Here is an 8,077-nt window from a genome sequence, read left to right on the forward strand (position 1 = left end):
ATATTTTGCCTCCCTTGGTACATTGAAATTCACGTCCTCAAATTCAACTCCTGGTTGAATTTTGAAATAACAGTGAACTTGAAAACTCTGGCATCTTTTCTCAAGGGGAATTGAAATGGGAAAGGGAGTTGTGGTACACAGATCAACGTGGCTTGTGTTCTAATATCATCGATAAGGAAGGTTTACGAACTGCACATTTGCCTCTTACCGATAAACAGGACTTGGAAGAGGAAGCGTACCCTCTTTGCCAGCGGTCAGACTGAAACCACAGAAGAATTGTCCCAAGAAACAAAACCGATAAACCGTGAGCAGCTTTCAAAAACGTACCCATCTCCTCTTTAAATATCCCCAGCGATTCCGTCTCCAGAGGATAGAATTCTAAAGATTCGCCACCCATGTTGATACATGAAACTCGTTACCAGTAGAGTTTGATACAATTATTACATCTTAGAGCAATGATCCTTAGCTTTTTTCTTTCCAGCCACACATCGCCTTAAGTAATTCCCTCAATAACCACAGATCACCTATAATGAGTGGGGGGGGGGGGGGGGGAGGTTGAGAACCACTGTAGAGGCATTTAGACATAGTTAAAAAGGCAAATCATAGGATAAACTGGGATGGGATTACTACAGATGGGCAAAAAATGGTCGGTATGGGCGCGGTGGGCCGAAGGATCATTTTCTGTGTAGCACAACTCCGTGACCGAAGTAACGCATTGTATATTGCGTTTCTCCATCTTGTATTATTTTGTTATGTGATTCTCTCACCCGACAGTCCGCAAATGTATTTTTATTTGTCGTTTTCCCTTCAGGGCTTTAAAACCTCCAAGATCCTTCAAGCCAACAACATCAACTTACTATCCACCACTGCAGTCACGAATTAAGACAAGTTAGTTAATTAATCTACCCCCTTTGCTCGGTTTAGTCAAAGCAAATCGCGCGACTAAAACATTAAACCCCTTGAGTAGATCAAACGCACCATTTAGTCTTTCTTTCAAACATGTCGCCCTCATATTTATGGCTGTTTGTTTAGTGCTGACATAAAGGGCAAATAAAAACACAAAATGCTGGAGAAACTCAGCAGGTCAAAGGGTGTCCTTTATGCAACAAAGATAAAGATACATAACCGACGTTTCGAGCTTGAGCCCTTCATCAAGTTCACACTTTTATCTGGTAAAGATGGTAGGAAATAAAACTGTAAGAGTATATAATTACACCAGAATTCCTGGCAAATTTCTTCAGAGGTGTGGTGGAACGTGTGCTGACCAGCTGCATCAAGATCTGGTATGGGGGCACCAATACTCCTGAGCTTAAACCCCTCCAAAATTTCGTAGACACAGTCCAGGACTTCATAGGCAAAACCCTCCTCACTATTGAGAGCATCTAGAGGGAACGCTGACCTCGGAGAGCAGCAGCAATCATCAAAGTCCCACACTACCCAGCTCATCTCTTGTTCTCCCTGCTGTCATCAAGACGCACACCACCGAGGCTTGAATTTTGTTTGTGGTTTATGCTCCATTTGTTGAAGATATAGATTTCGTTGTAGATGTGTTTTTATTGTTTGGATATCTGAATTTTAACGTAATGATTGGGGATATTTAAATGTGGTATTGGAGCTTTTATTGGATAACTATTCAAGAGTAAAAGGGAAAAATGGTGGAAGAGTACTAAAATTGAATTGTACAATGCTTAATGAGGTTTGAATTTTGTTTTAAGATGGTGGTTTATGTGACTAATATGATGATAGATGAGAAGTTAGTTGATATTTGGTGAAGGTTTATCTCTTTAGAGAAAGTTTTTTTTTCATGCTACAATTTTTTTTAAGAATTGATTATTGTTTAAGAAGTTTTGATAGATAATGTTACTAACTTTACTAAATTTTTATATTAAGTTTGAGTTAAATATATGTTTCATCTTAACTCCGTTTGTTAAATATATGCATTTAAGTTTGATTTAAATATGTTTTTTAAGTCTGATATCTTAGTATTAATTACTTTTCTTTTTGTTGGCATTTTAATCGGTTATGTTTTCGTTTTTTTTGTAAGTGGGTTTTTTTTCTCACATATTATTAATTTTATTAATTCTTCACTCTTTATTTTGGGGGGTTGAAGGGGGGGTTGGACTAATTTGAGTTGGGTTATTAATGTGTAATAATTATTGGGGAGGGTATAGTTTATTTAGATTACTGATACTGTATTGTAATTTTATTATTTTATTCTTAATTTTTTTAATCTAATCCTATATGTTATTCATGTTCTAAAATCTTAAATAAAGTTTAAAAAAAAGACGCACACCACCAGGTTCAGAGACTCATTTGTGGACTCTTGCACACAATGATTTTCTTTTTTATTGTCTCTGTATTGCAGTTTGTTTATATTTGTTATCTGTTTACACGTAAACTTTGTTGTGTACATTTTTTTTGCACTACCAATTAATGGTAATTCTGCTGTGCCCACAAGAAAGAGAATCTCAGGGTTGTATGTGCTGCCATGTATGTACTCTGACAATAAATCCAAAATTGGAATCTGAACATCTTCTCCACAATCTCCATCACTACTGGAGCCACAAGACTGCTCCACTTGCTACACACCAATGACTGTATGGCTCATTACTACAACACTATTTACAAATTCACTAACTGTAGGATGGTAGAGTGACAGTATATAGAGGTGTTTTTGGGAGATAAATTATTTTGTTATGTGATTCTCTCACCCGACAGTCCGCAAATGTATTTTTATTTGTCGTTTTCCCTTCGGGGCTTTAAAACCTCCAAGATCCTTCAAGCCAACAACATCAACTTGGGAATGGTTTGTTCGAGTAGATCACATACAAACAGACTAAAACAGGTCTTATTTGAAATGCTGGAGCTCTGCCTTATGCTAGACATCTCAGAGCTTTGAAGAGTGCATTAGAAATGCACTTCACTAATGGACTGTTGTTTACAAAAGGCAACAGATCAAAGATCTTGTCAGAGCCACAGACAGGCTGTTCTAAGAGGGTCATGTGGTTTTTCAGGGGGGGGGAAGAGAAAGATCACTTCTACAGTGTTACAGCCTGCAGACAGCAGCTGGGACTGGAACAGGACAAGCTGGCAAGCTTGTGAAAAGTCCCATTTGGAAGATGGCCTGGTCAAAGCCCTTGTGGTTCATGCAAGAGGAGAGAACTGGTTGTCTAATGTTTCACTTGGAATAAGAAAAACAGAAAGGAACTCTGTGATGACCTGAAAGAAAGAGGTTATCATCTGGAGAACCCTGAAGTGGCAAGTTTCGTCAGCAAGACACTGAAGTGGCTGATGGAATACATCAGTGTGGATGTCCTAGAATAACAAATCTCTCTCTGAAACTGACAAGAACCTTCCTAAGCGGTAACCATTTACCTTTCAAGCACCAAAGCCTGGTGAACTTTATAAATGTTCAATTCTGTGCACAGTACAAGAATTGCCTGCAACCAATGAATTTGGAGAAATGAGAAGTGAAATTGGACTGTGAATCAAAGACTTTTTCTGAACTTACAAACACATTCGCTTAGAATTGGAAGGGGGTTAAGTTAGGTTAGTTAAGTCAATCGTGATAAAGTTTGATTTTATTTTCATATTTAAAGATAATTAAAAGCAACTTTTGTTTAAGTAACCATTTGTCTTGGTGAATATCTATTGCTGCTGGGCTTTGGGATCCTCTGGGCTCATATCAGTAGTGAGTTGTATAAAAAGGGGCAGCATAAAATGAGGCAGTATACAGGACGTAGATTGTAAAGTTGGCTGAATGGTGCATCAACTAAGCCTTTTCAAACTGATATGTAAAATGGGGTTAACCGGACAATTTGACCTGTTAGTGCCCCAGTTACGCAGCAGTTGAAAGGGACCAACAGGGTCATCCCCATCAGAACCCAATCGGGTCACTAGCCTACCTCGGAGGTAGTCAGGGAACCCAGTTAAACTTACCTGGGTCTTGTCCATAGCCGATTTGAAAACAAAAACGGTCGACCTGCTCATTCCAGTGACGTCAGCAGTTGCATGCATGCGTCATGGGGCAGCCTGCTCCTGAACAACCAGCAGTACTTCCGGTGAGTGCATGACATCATTGCAGGGGTGGGATCCCCCTTAAATTGCCGGGTTGGCAATTTAATGGGTAAACCCACCAGCGATTTGAAAAGTGCTTCCAGCACCTTTGCCCCAGTAATCGCACTTGGGTTTCAGGTGCTGCAATTTGAAAGGGGCTACTGACACCAAAACCAAGGAGCTGATTGTTGATTTCAGGAAGGGAAAACCAGAAGTATAGGATTCAATGATTATTGGACAATCAGAGATGGAGAGGGTGAGTAAATGCAAGTTCTTTGGAGTCACCATTTTGGAGGATCTCTGCTGAACCCAACACACTGATGGCATGGTATAGAAAGCACGTCAGTGCCTCTACTTTCTCAGAAGTTTGTGGAGATTTGGTATGACATCAGAAACCCTGGCAAATTTCTACAGCTGTGTAGTGGAAAGTGGGCTGACTGGCTGCATCACCGTTTGGTATGGAGACACCAATACCCTTGAGGGGCAAGCTCTGTGAAAGGTAGTTGTCACAACCGGGATATCACAGCGGAAACCCTCCCCACCACTGAGAACATCTACAGGGAACGCTGCTGTCGGAGAGCAGCAATAATCAAGGTTTCACATCACCCAGCACATGCTCTGTTCTTGCTGTTACCATCAGGAAAGAAGTACAGGTGCTACAAGACTCGCACCACCAGGTTCAGGAACAGCTGCTACCCCTCCACCATCAAACCTCAACAACAAACTCAATCAGGGACTCATTTAAGGACTCATACTTGTGCACTGATTTTTTTTCTGTATTGCAGTTTGTTTACATCGCTATTTATTTTGTCTGCATATTTTGTCTGATTCCATCTGCATTGAATTCGTCCATCGTTATTGAATGAAGATCTACCGGGACCAATGCCTGAAGAAGGCGCACAAAATCAGTGAACCAGTGCGGACTCGAAAGGCCAACGTGGCCTGTTTCCACTCTGTAAATGGTTATAATGGTTATATCTTACTGATTTTTGCACTGCCAATAAGTGCCTCATCCACAAGAAAAAGAATCTCAGGGTTGTCTGTGATGTCATGCATGTTCTCTGACAATAAATCTGAACTTTTGACAGTAATAAAGCTTCAGGTGCACTTTATACCAAAAGAGCTTCATTCTGACGCATTTGGTCTGTGCTATCTATGGACATCATTCATCAGATTGTTTGATCCACTATTCCTATTTGGAGACTTGGTGCTCATTTTGACCAACTTCATGGTGAGCTGGATTTGGCCAAAGTAAATTTGGGGTATTGGAGAACATGTGGTGAGTACAGGTAGAGGGCCCTGTTACTAAAACTAGGCCATTGATTTTTACTCAAACTCAACTCTTTAACTTGTTTGATTCTATTTCTGCTCTATGCAGATTGCTGTGGGATCAGTTTCCATCTGCTACACAGGGAATTTTCATTCCACACCAGCCAAACCAATCTGTTCCATTATCAACCTCTAACCCAAACACTTTTTCCTCACTTCCCCTGACCATTTCCAGCAGTTAAGTCACCCATCCTTCAATCACAATGATTCCTTCCTTTTGGAAGAGAATATAAAGAAATTATTAACCAATTTTAGATTTTCATTAAATAACTTTATAGCATTCTAATATGGAATTCATATAGAATCCAAACCAACACACTATCCATGTTTTCAATGTATTTTAGTAAATTAAATCACCTAAATAATCATTTTAAAAACAAAACCAAAAAAATCAGTAAATAGCATTTTACAAAAGCTTCTCATACAAGTAAAATGAACATTGTCACAATCCAGACTTACATGTGTATGATTTTCAAGAAGCCACCTCCTCAGCTTGAGGAACGCAGATGATCTACTTTCGACTTAAGGGGCAAATTTTGAATTGCTCCATCTGGAACCAGACATCCAACAAAAACCTGACAAATGTAATGTTTTCTGCATCAGTAATGCTTCTAGATTTTGTCATTGAACCACATCTTGTCATTTTGGATGGAGCTTAAACTTTTCAATTGCACTGCATTGTAGCACAAAACTCCATTAAAGTGGACTGCAATCACTTATTACACATTCAGATGAAACATTTACTGTTTCCCTTTACAAATGCCACCTACTTTACAAAGTACATCCAGCATTTTTTCTCATTATATTTCCATTACATGCACTATTTAGCATTTGCAATCCCTTGTCTTAAATATGTTTAAGCTTTGGGCCATCCAAGTGTATTTACTCAGTTCAAGTAACTTAGATTGACTATCTTACTAAGTAATTAATTATAACTGGATCCATGATTTGTGAGAACTAATAATATTGTTTTTGTTTAAGAGGTTACACCCATTACTAACAAAGATATGAATCTTGGAATATAAATGTTCATCTATTTCTAAATAATCGCATGTAGCCCTATAAAGCCATTTACCATGTAATTAAAAACACTGAATAATCAATAGCCTTTACATTTTCCCTTTACCCTAATTCTTGCATGAAACTCTTCTTGCAGGGTTTCACCATACTTTAAAATTTGCATGTTTTTCCAAGCATTCTTGAAGGAAATGAGTTGATGTGTCCAAGTGGAGTCTGGTTGTCAAAACTCCAAAGATAACGGTAGTCGGTAAGCTAACATTCAATACAAGGATTTTTTATTGTATTGCACCACCATGTGGATCTGATCATCCATGTAATAAAATATTACATCTTTACACAAGGAATTAATTACATATATAATCTTCAATAAAAGTTTTAATTTGTATAATTCCTTGAATGCAGTTAAAGTTGTCTTCTGACCAAACTCCCCTGCCTATAGATTGGTTTTACCCTTCGCTATTAAATGATGTAAGTATTATTTTAACAAAATAAAATTATCAGACTATAAGAGTAGCAGCAACACTCAGTTTGATTAAAAAACATTTTACAATGAATATGGAAAAAAATAAAAAGGTACAAACATTTTCACATAATGGTCTCAATGTATCGTTATGAGCTGATGGTATCCATTCGCATCCAAACCTGACATGTGACAAATGCGTGTGTCAGATTCCATCCAACTGTTGATTGGGCAGCTCCTGGGAACCTCTGAATGAATCTGATTTACCTGTTATTTTAAAATGCTAGAAACCCAGTTTGACCATTGTTGGAATTAATCTTGTAACTTTGCATTTTCTGTGAATTTTAAATCCAAATTGGCGCCTGAAAGTGTTAACTTTGCTTTTGCAATGCCTGGACAGCATGCAAAACTAAAATTTTCACTGGATCTTGGTACATCTTTTAAAGTCTAAATTTAATTGTGTTCATGGCCTCGTGGCTCAAAACTTTTACCAACTTGAAAAGGCTCCACTACAACAATAATAATATTTTTTTAAATGGGAAATCAAAACACTGTGTATTGTGCAGCACAAGTGTTTTAAATGAGAAAGAATGCAATCTCAAAAATAACAAGCATATCCCAACCCATGTCTTTTTATAAGCTGAAGTGGACTCCATTTGTTAAGTACTTGCAATTAAGTTTGATTTAAATACGTTTTATGTGTGATATTTTAGATTTGATAACTTTTTTAATTAATATTTTTACTTGTTTTTTTTTGTTTGTGAGTGTTTTTTTATATATAATATTACTAACTTTATTAATTCTTCACTCTTTATTTTGGGGGGAAGGGTGGGTTTTTTAAAATATATATATATATATAGATAGTTTTTTTTTAGTGTCCGTATATATGGGGGGGGGTTAGACTGACTTAAGTTAGGTTATTAATGCTGTGTTGTAATAATTACTTTATTTTTATTTTTATTTAAATGTATTTTTTTTTGTTTTATTCAAGTAATAAAATCTTTAAATAAAGTTTCAAAAAAAAGCATGCCCAACCCCAGAATATCAAATTAAATGATTATGCATGGGTTTGAAGTATGAGAACAAGTAGCATGGCACTATTCCAGAAGGCTAGTCTCATTAAGTTTAGAATTTCTTAAATTGGTATCAGACATGACCATGACATGATTAGGTAAAAACAACAAAAGGAGCAAGATTATCAAACGGCAGATC

The 8,077-nt window shown here is 37.4% G+C and overlaps 1 protein-coding gene across 2 annotated transcripts in view; it reads right to left on the reverse strand.

Moving 5' to 3' along the window:
* The window catches only part of myh11b (myosin, heavy chain 11b, smooth muscle), a 155,171-nt gene extending 147,189 nt beyond the window's left edge, over positions 1–7,982 (reverse strand). The window contains exon 1 of one of the 2 annotated variants that reach the window (XM_069905658.1): positions 5,845–7,982. The gene's annotated coding sequence lies outside the window, so the exon portion shown is untranslated. Of the gene's footprint in view, positions 1–208; positions 228–5,844 lie in introns of those variants that run through there. The other variant, XM_069905659.1, reaches the window with a different exon arrangement.
* Positions 7,983–8,077: the final 95 nt, after the last annotated feature.

The sequence above is a fragment of the Narcine bancroftii genome, chromosome 12 (genome assembly GCF_036971445.1).
Source record: "Narcine bancroftii isolate sNarBan1 chromosome 12, sNarBan1.hap1, whole genome shotgun sequence".
NCBI lineage: Eukaryota > Metazoa > Chordata > Chondrichthyes > Torpediniformes > Narcinidae > Narcine > Narcine bancroftii.